The 10116-nt window shown below is 40.9% G+C and overlaps 1 long non-coding RNA gene across 1 annotated transcript; it reads left to right on the forward strand.

Moving 5' to 3' along the window:
- Positions 1-808: 808 nt before the first annotated feature.
- On the forward strand, positions 809-3093 carry LOC112540443 (uncharacterized). The gene is made up of 2 exons (XR_003084528.2): positions 809-1219; positions 2904-3093. It is a non-coding gene; the product is annotated as an uncharacterized LOC112540443 (long non-coding RNA).
- The last annotated feature ends 7023 nt before the right edge of the window (positions 3094-10116 follow it).

Consider the following 10116-nt stretch of genomic DNA (forward strand, 5'->3'; position numbering starts at 1 on the left):
AAGAAGCTCATGATCTGAGCCACAGTCAGCTCCTGGTCTTGTTTTTGCTGTCTGTATAGAGCTTCTCCATCTTTGGCTGCAAAGTATGTAATCAATCTGGTTTCGGTATTGACCATCTGGTGATGTCCATGTGTAGAGTCGTCTCTTGTGTTGTTGGAAAAGAGTGTTTGCTATGACTAGCTTGTTCTCTTGACAGAACTCTATTAGCCTTTGCCCTGCTTCATTTTGTACTCCAAGGCCAAACTTGCCTGTTATTCCGATTACTCCTTGACTTCCTACTTTAGCATTCCAATCCCCTATGATGAAAAGGACATCTTTTTTTGGTGCTAGTTCTAGAAGATGTTGTAGGTCTTCATAGAAGCGGTCAACCTCATAATACATAATACAGCGGAGTGCTGTATTACAACCCAAATCACCAATTCAACGCCGTCTACTAAGCAATGAGCATTACCTGTCTCAAAATAACCTGTAATTAAAAACCCCATGCAATGGACAATTATGCCCCTACAGTCAGTTAAATACATCGACGGGCTCAAATGAACACATCCTTATTTCCCCCCGTGGGAAAGGACATTACGATGATGACACCCAGTGAATTCACTCCTTGTTTTCCCATGGGAGAAACCACTTCCCGGCCTCTGGGGCTAGTCAAGTATACGGGTTACATTAAGCAGGTCATCTGAACAGGTTCCTTTTCAGGAATGGCTCTTCCGCCTTTCACCCCCCCCCCCGGACTGAGAATCTAGAACGCGAAGGCGGAGAGAACGCGGGAAGTTCACTCCCCCTTCCCTTCCCCCCAATCCTTCGAAAGCCCCGCCCCTCTTCCGCCCTTTGCATAGTCCCTTCAACCAAGCCACGCCCTTCCGGCTGCTCCTCTTCCGCTGCGCTTACGCTTTCGTCGTATTCCGCCTCTTTCCTACGTTCGGAGTGGAGCCTTAGCGGAGAGCGCCGCGCTGCGCGAGCCTGCGACAATCTCTTTTCCCGGCCGACCTTGCGGAGACCTTCCCTGCTGAGGCGGGGTTTCAGTCGGCGCTGCTGCGGGTTCAAGGGCGAGGCCGTTCACGCGTTTCCCGCAAGAGGGTGAGCAGGCCGAGAGGCAACCGCCGGGGGAACAATGCTGGCTTTCCAGAAGGGGCTGCGGTTGCTGAACGGGACCGTGAGGAGCCAGATCATCCCACGGGCAAAGATGTCCGCCAAGTCTGGAAAGAACAGTCCATTGGTGAGAGTTTGCTTTTCTTTAAAGCTTCCAGGCCCCCCCATTTTTTTTTTTTTAATGGAGTCGTGAAGGTCAATGCTGTTGGGCTGAGGCTTTATAAGCCTCTCTCGCCTTCGAGGGCAGGTTTCCGAAGAGCTCAGTCACGTCTGCATTCAGTCACGTGGCTTGGGCTGTGCTAGAGAACGTTAGGAAGCATCACGGGCCAAAGTGTTTTGTTTTAATTAATCTGGTATAGCGAAGTCTTGCTATGGTATATCTCTTTTCCGAACGGACTGAAATATGTGGTGGAACAGGAAATGCTCCCAAGGACAGTGTCTTCCTTTAAAAGGAAAAGTGATCGTTCAAATGCTTGTGATACGTTCACCTCAGCCTCTATAGTACATGGTACTCTATAATTAGAGAAAGCCTTATGAATGATTAATGAAAACCAACGGATATAAGTGTAAATTCCTGCCTGCTCTCCTACACTCATTTCACTTACTAAAATCAAAGGCCGCAATATGAAGGCAGGAGAGGTTAACTCTCCCCTCACCCCCCCCCCCCGTATCATTTTCCCCTGAAATTCCTCTCCCCGTGCAAAGGACCTAATAAGACTCTTGAGGTCCTTCTGAGGACCAATACCTTTCTGAGTCACTGTTCCCTGGGAAAACAGTGTAGAGGGCTTTAAGTTCAAATAACTTCCCCCTCAGTTATTTTTTAGAGAGAATAGTTGCATGCCTAAATTATGTATATTATTTAAATGTGTAAGATTTGCTCAGCAGCAGACTTTTAATTGCTTGTCACTTTAAGACAGTGTTTATATCCAACATCTTACAGTTTTTTTTTCCCTGAAAGCATATCTTTTTCCCCATTGCCCAATATTGTATCAATGTGTATTCCTTAGAGGCTTCCATGTAACAGATGAAATCACAGTGAAGAATAGGATAGATGGTTTGAGCTAGTTTAAAAATCATTATGGTTTCTTAGATCAGAATGCTTCCACTCAGGGTACTTGTTGTGCAATTGCCTTGCTTCAAGCAGAATTTTATGAGAGTAGGCTAGATAATGGCCTTTTTCAGTTGTAATCTTTTGTACATTCCCATCACATATCCCATCTTTCTCATTTCACAAGAAACTGGTAAGGGGAAAGACCAAATAAGCAATTGTCTTCTTATTGGTAAGCATCAAGAAATACCTTAATTTCTGTTTCAAGATTATCTCAATTTTAATAGCTTCTTGCCGCAAACATGATTGCATTATTTTTCATGTTGTTCAAGATTTTCCTGCACAGAAAGCACTAATTGCATGCATTTTAAATAGCCCATAATACATCTGAGATTTATATTGCTATTTGTGTGTTGCTTGCTGCAAGAAATAAATATAATGGATGGAACCTAATTTGAAATATTTTTAGGCTCTAAAATTCCCTCAAGGAATCTGCAGGCATTTGTACTACTGAGGCAGCTGAGGATTATTAATATCACAGGGCATATCCTATATGCCATAAGTTATTTCCTATGTGAATTGCAGATTAATCACACGTACAGTAAATATTTTATGGAAGTTTGCACACAGTCCATAAGTTTCATATATGAACTAGATATGAAAACAACTAAAGAGTCACAAGTCCCCCCCTCCCCCCGCTTCAGCAGTCTATTACCTCTGGTGTGCTGCAGATACGCAATTACATATTTTTTTCAATTTACAGGAAAACATCATTGGATTCGTAGTGATTTTTGGTGGCGGCTTTTTCCCAATTTGTTGGGTTATGGGCAATCTGGACAGTTATAAGTGAGAAGAAAAAGCTTTTGGAATGTGGTCACAAAGAAGAAAATGTCAATAAGAAGAGCTATTCTCAGAGGCTTTCATTATTAAAAATAAAATTTGAAAACTCATAACAGCAACTGCAGGATTTTATTCAGAAAAACAGTGCATGCTATTCATGATAGAATTAAATATTGGGGTTCTCTGTATTATTACAAAAAATGTTTTATGCAAATTTCAGACTACAAATTTAAATAAGCTTTCCAGGGACAGAAGGCAAAGCTGGAACAAAACAAGTAACCCCATGTCTCCCTCCTCATCATGAAATTTATATTACCAGGGAAAGAAGGTGTGATATGCAGAATGGTTTTTGACACTAGCTGTACTGTTTCAAATAATTTTTATTTGCAGGACCCTCAATCTTGAACTTAGTCATCCACATCTAGCCTAACGTGGTGCAATTCCAGTCTGTGCAGTTGATTTATGGTTCAGTAGGTCATGTGAAAATGTTGACTGGACCATGGCTAAGCAAATATAAGTAAATATAGGTAGTCCTCAGTTAACAGCAGCAATTGGGACTGGAATTTCTGTTGCTGAGTGAAGAAGTCATAAAATGTGACATCATGTGACCTCGTCACTTATTGACGGCAGTTTTGGCATTTCCTGGTTGCTGTCCTTAAGCAAATCCTGCACCATCGTTAAGTGAGGACATCACATGCTCACCATTTGTGACCTCCTGGCTCTCCATTGACTTTGCTTGTAAGAAGCCAGCAAAGAAGGTTGCAAATGGCAACCATGTGACTGAGGGACACTGTGATGGCTGGAACTTTGAGGATCAGTCGTAAGTAAATCTTGTTCAACACTCTCGCAAATTCAAGCAGTTGCTGAATGAGCGGTCGTTAAGCAAGGACCATCTGTATATTAAATAATAATAATCTGGAAATATACAGATTTGTAAATATTAAATAAACATTGAGACAAGATAGGGAACTATAGGCTTTATGAGAAAGGATGCAAGGAGTTAAAGCCAAGTGCTACATTTCTGTTTCTGGATTCCATTGCACTTTTTGATATCTCATCCTAAGTATTGCACAGCTCAATAAAATACTTTTTTAGTTTTCCTCATAAGCAGAAAACTTAAGCTAGATTTTTATTTAAGAAGTTCTTTAACCAGGACTGACTCTATTGATGTAAAAAAATAACATGTACAGTGCATTCAGAGAGTATTCAGACCTGCTTCACTTCTTTCAAGTTTGTTATGTTGCAGCCTAATACTACAATCATTCAAATTCATTTTTTTCCTCATTAATCTATACTCAGTACCCCATAATGACAAAGTGAAAACAGAATTTTAGAAATGTCTGTGAATTTATTAAAAAGAAAAAACTGAAATATCACATGTACTTAAGTATTCAGACTCTTTACTCAGTACTTTGTTGAAGCACCTTGGCAGCAATTACAGCCTCGAGTCTTTTTCGGTATGACGCGACAAGCTTTGCACACCTGGATTGGGGGATTTTCTGCCATTCTTTGCAAATCCTCTCAAGCTCAATCAGGTTAGATGGGGGCCGTTGGTGCAGCCGTTTTCAGGTCTCTCCAGAGATGTTCAATAGGGTTCAAGTCAGGGCTCTGGCTGGGACACTCTAGGACATTCAGAGTTGTCCCTAAGCCACTCCTGTGTTGTCTTGGCTGTGTGCTTAGGATTGTTGTCATGTTGGAAGGTGAACCTTTGGCCTAGTCTGAGGTCCTGAGTGCTGTGGAACAGGTTTTCATTGAGGATATCTCTGTCCTTTGCTCCATTCAGCTTTCCCTCAACTCTGACCAGTCTCCCAGTCCCTGCTGCTGAAAAACACCCCCACAGCATGATGCTGCCACCACGCTTCACTGTTGGGATGGTATTGGGCAGGTGATGAGCGGTGCCTGGTTTCCTCCAGACATAACATTTAGAATTGAGGCCAAACAGTTCAATCTTGGTTTCATCAGGCCAGAGAATTGTTCCTCACAGTCTGAGAGTCATTCAGGTGCTTTTTTGCAAACTCCAAGTGGACATTCATGTGTTTTGCACTGAGGAGAGGCTTCTGTCTAGCCACTCTGCCATAAAGCCCAGATCGGTCGAAGGCTGCAGTGATGGTTGTCCTTCTGGAACTTTGTCTCATCTCCACACAGGAGCTCAGTCAGAGTGACCATCGGGTTCTTGGGCACCTCTCTTACTGAGGCTTTTCTCCGATTGCTCAGTTTGGCCAGGCGACCAGCTCTTGGAAGAGTCCTGATTGTGCCAAACTTCTTCCATTTGAGAATTACAGAGGCCACTGTGTTCTTGGGAACCTTCAGTGCAGCAGAAATGTTTTTGTAGTCTTCCCCAGATCTGTGCCTTGCAATAATCCTGTCTCAGCTCTGCAGGCAGTTCCTTTGACCTCATGGCTTTTGCTCTGGTACAGTATGTGTTGTCAGCTGTGAGGCCTTCTATAGAGAGGCGTGTGCCTTTCCAAATCATGTCCAATCAATTTAATTTACCACAGGCAGACTCCAATCAAGATGTAGAAACAGTTCAGCAACTATCAAGAGAAATGGGAGGCACCTGAGCTAAATTTCAAGTGTTGTTGCAAAGGGTCTGAATACTTATACCAATGTGATAGTTCAGTTTTTTCTTTTTAATAAATTCACAGACATTTCTAAAATTGTTTTCACTTTGTCGTTACGGGGTATGTCAGTATACATTAATGAGAAAAAAAATGAATTTGAACAATTGTAGTATCAGGCTGCAACATACAGCGGGGCAAAAAAGTATTTAGTCAGCCACCAATTGTGTAAGTTCTCCCACTTAAAAAGATGAGAGAGGCCTGTAATTTTCATCATAGGTATACCTCAACTATGAGAGACAAAATGGGGGAAAAAATCCAGAAAATCACATTGTCTGATTTTTAAAGAATTTATTTGCAAATCATGGTGGAAAATAAGTATTTGGTCAATATCAAAAGTTCATCTCAATACTTTGTTATATATCCTTTGTTGGCAATGACAGAGGTCAAACATTTTCTGTAAGTCTTCACAAGGTTTTCACAGACTGTTGCTGGTATTTTGGCCCATTCCTCCATGCAGATCTCCTTTAGAGCAGTGATGTTTTGGGGCTGTCACTGGGCAACACGGACTTTCAACTCCCTCCAAAGGTTTTCCATGGGGTTGAGATCTGGAGACTGGCTAGGCCACTCCAGGACCTTGAAATGCTTCTTATGAAGCCACTCCTTTGTTGCCCGGGTGGTGTGTTTGGGATCATTGTCATGCTGAAAGACCCAGCCACGTTTCATCTTCAATACCCTTGCTGATGGAAGGAGGTATTCACTCAAAATCTCACGATACATGGCCCCATTCATCCTTTCCTTTACACGGAGCAGTCATCCTGGTCCCTTTGCAGAAAAACAGCCCCAAAGCATGTCGTCTCCACCCCCATGCTTCACAGTACGTATGGTGTTCTTTGGATGCAACTCAGCATTCTCTCTCCAAACACAACAAGTTGAGTTTAGACCAAAACATTCTACTTTGGTTTCATCTGACCATATGACATTCTCTCAGTCCTCTTCTGGATCATCCAAATGCTCTCTAGCAAACTTCAGACGGGCCCAGACATGTACTGGCTTAAGCAGGGGGACACGTCTGGCACTGCAGGATTTGAGTCCCTGGCGGCACAGTGTGTTACTGATGGTAGCCTTTGTTACTTTGGTCCCAGCTCTCTGCAGGTCATTCACTAGTCCCCCCATGTGGTTCTGGGATTTTTGCTCACCGTTCTTGTGATCATTTTGACCCCACGGGGTGAGATCTTACATGGAGCCCCAGATCGAGGGAGATTATCAGTGGTCTTATATGTCTTCCATTTTCTAATTATTGCTCCCACAGTTGATTTCTTCACACCAAGCTGCTTGCCTATTGCAGATTCAGTCTTCCCAGCCTGGTGCAGGTCTACAATTTTGTTTCTGGTGTCCTTCAACAGCTCTTTGGTCTTGGCCATAGTGGAGTTTGGAGTGTGACTGTTTGAGGTTGTGGACAGGTGTCTTTTATACTGATAATAAGGTCAAACAGGTGCCATTACTACAGGTAACGAGTGGAGGACAGAGGAGCCTCTTAAAGAAGTAGTTACAAGTCTGTGAGAGCCAGACATCTTGCTTGTTTGTAGGTGACCAAATACTTATTTTCCACCATGATTTGCAAATAAATTCTTTAAAAATCAGACAATGTGATTTTCTGGATTTTTTTCCCCATTTTGTCTCTCATAGTTGAGGTATACCTATGATGAAAATTACAGGCCTCTCTCATCTTTTTAAGTCGGAGAACTTGCACAATTGATGGGTGACTAAATAGTTTTTTGCCCCACTGTAACAAAATTGAAAAAAGTGAAGGGGGTCTGAATACTTTCCGAATGCACAGTATTTAACCAATACATTTGTGAGAAAAAATGAAGAGGCTATAGCTGGTATACTGTTTGAACTGTGAAATAGTCTACAGAACAAAGTTTGCTTGTTCTATAAACATGCTATATAATTTTATATAAGCAACTCAACTTTTGTATACCTCATGTGCTGATTTACCCTAAAAGTATAGCCCACAGGCCTTTGCATAAATTCATTGTACAGTAAAAATTTGACACTTGGTTAAAGAAGCTTAGATATCCTGATAATGAAGTTACCTGTTATGCCAAATCTATTTACTTTAGTAATGGCTGGGGTAAAAGAAGCATTTAAACAAAAGGAATTTGGGAGAAAACAAGTTTTAATGTTGATCGGTGTGGAAAAGCATAAATGGCTGTAATTTGTTTTAAAAACAGATTGAACAAAATATATGAGGACCAGAAGCCTGTTTCTAAAATAAGCTGCAATAGGTTTTGTAGCTAGGTTCCATTACATTCAGATTTCTTTTTTAAAATAATACGCTACAGATTTTGGATATATCTATTTGCAGGCATTATTCCAACTTGTGTGGAAATAAAGTTTGCAGAATTTCTGAATACAACTCTTTAGATTTAAAGATAGTGTGACTGCAAGTTGTTTTTGGACAGAGTAAGATGACATTTCAGATGAGCAAAGGTCCCCCTATGTATATCATCTTTTATTTAGGAGCACAAGGTAATGTAGTTGTTCTTTTTTTCCCAACAGTCCTATGAGATAGGCTGGCCTGAGTGTATGTGACTGGCCCACTGATCCAGTAAGCCTCTGGCTAAGCCTGGGTCTCCCCACTCCTAGTTTAGTACCTTAACCACTACATAGCTTACAAACCATTCTTTGTGATTAGGAAAAGATGGACACTCATTCCCTATCTGTCTTCCAAACATTTTATGGAAGAATTAGATCTGGCTGAATGTAGTGATTCATTTATTTTCTTTTTGCAGAGCACATTTGCTTTCACATAGTGCTCATATACATAAAACTGTTGGCCTTAATGCATAGGGATCCTGGTTTTCCCCAAGAAACCATAGAATCAGATTTAAGCAACTAAATTTGATCTGTGATGTATAAACCCCTAATATATAGTACGCCATTATAAGGCTGGCCAGTGATATGCAACACTTTATTCACTTGATTCAGTGAAACTTACATACTTGATTTTGGGGGGTGGGAGTGGGGCTTCAAATCATTCTTGACTCCTAGTGAATGCCAGGACAAGCCCTTGCAGTTTTTTGGGTGTTTTTGGAAGTGGTTAGCCATTGCCTTTTTCCTAGGGCTGAAAGAGTGTGACTTTGTGCCTAAGGCAGGACTACAACTTAGTCTTCTAGTTTGTAGCCCAGTGCCCTCCCCACTACACCAGTGATTATTTGAAGTGTGTGCATGTGTGTATAGTTGCTGCAGTTTTCTTGGCAAGATTTTCAGAAGTGATTTGCCATTGCCTTCTTCCTAGGGCTAAGAAAGAAGGACTGGCCATATGTCACTCAGCTGGCTTTGTGTCTAAGGTGAGACTAGAATTCAGTCTCTCAGTTTCTAGCCTAGTGCCTTCTCCACTATACCAAACTGGCTCTCATTACAGGTACTCCTCTTTTAGCAACCATTTGCAGTTACAAAGGTGATAAAAAATTAACTTTGCAACCAATCCTCTCATTTATGACCTTTGTAGATCAAAAGAAAGCTGAAGTAAGATTGTAAGCACAGTCGCAGTTTCACTTAGCAACCACTTCGCTTAATGACCGAGTTGCTGGTCCCAATTGTGGTCGCTAAACAAGAACTGTATTTGAAATGTGTGGTGCATCAATTAGAAAATCATGCACACACACAAAAACAACCCTAGACCTACGAATTAAGTGAGGTATGAAGGTTGTGGTGCTGCCAGGATTACTTTAGAAGAGCCAGCTTACCATATACAGAAGACATTGTTACTAATATAACAATAAAATATGAATACTCTTCATATTTTATTGTTATACTATTGCCCGTTAGTTTCCTTTGTCTCTTCTCTGCAAACCCAGCAGATAAACTGTTGTAAATACCACTTATTGTTTTTCACTTGCAGACCATTCAGTTTTTGTTAAGGCTTTTTAGAAAGCAATACTTCTGCTCATAACAGAACAGAGAAAATAAATCTAGTCTTAAAATACCCTGGCATTCTCTAATACAAAAGCTCACTTTTTCTGTTTCCATCATAAAATGTTCAAATGTGTATTTTAAGAGGACTACTTACTAGTGCATTGTATTTCCATAAAAGAAATAATTTGAACACATGGGTATATTAGTCAAGATATATTCCAGGAGGAAATCACAAGCACATTTTTCAAGAAGCTGTTTTAATACAGATGAGTCTAACTGCTCAAATGATAGGGAAGGCAGGCATATTTAACAGACCTGTGACTCTGCCTATCCTGCCATTTAAAAAATCAAATGGCCACTGTGCTACAAGTTTTCTCCAATGGACTTTTGAAACTGGAAATAAATACTGCATGCAAAACAAGTATCTTTGGAAACGACTATATAAACCTTTTCCTTGCCAGGTTTGAAGTCATCCATTAATGTTCAAAGAAAACATGTCAGAAATTAGAATTAGATCAGTAACACTGATTCCATCTGTATTCAGAATTTTTAAAACTATTTCTAAATCAAACATCACATTGGGCCTCTTGAGTAATACTGTACTCAATCCAAAAGTCAGCCTGTAAAAGAAAATCAATAGAAATGCAAAAGAGG

This window comes from Python bivittatus, unplaced genomic scaffold (genome assembly GCF_059951505.1).
Source record: "Python bivittatus isolate LINGU-HERP-01145 unplaced genomic scaffold, Pbiv_v1 ctg000480_np1212, whole genome shotgun sequence".
Lineage (NCBI taxonomy): Eukaryota > Metazoa > Chordata > Lepidosauria > Squamata > Pythonidae > Python > Python bivittatus.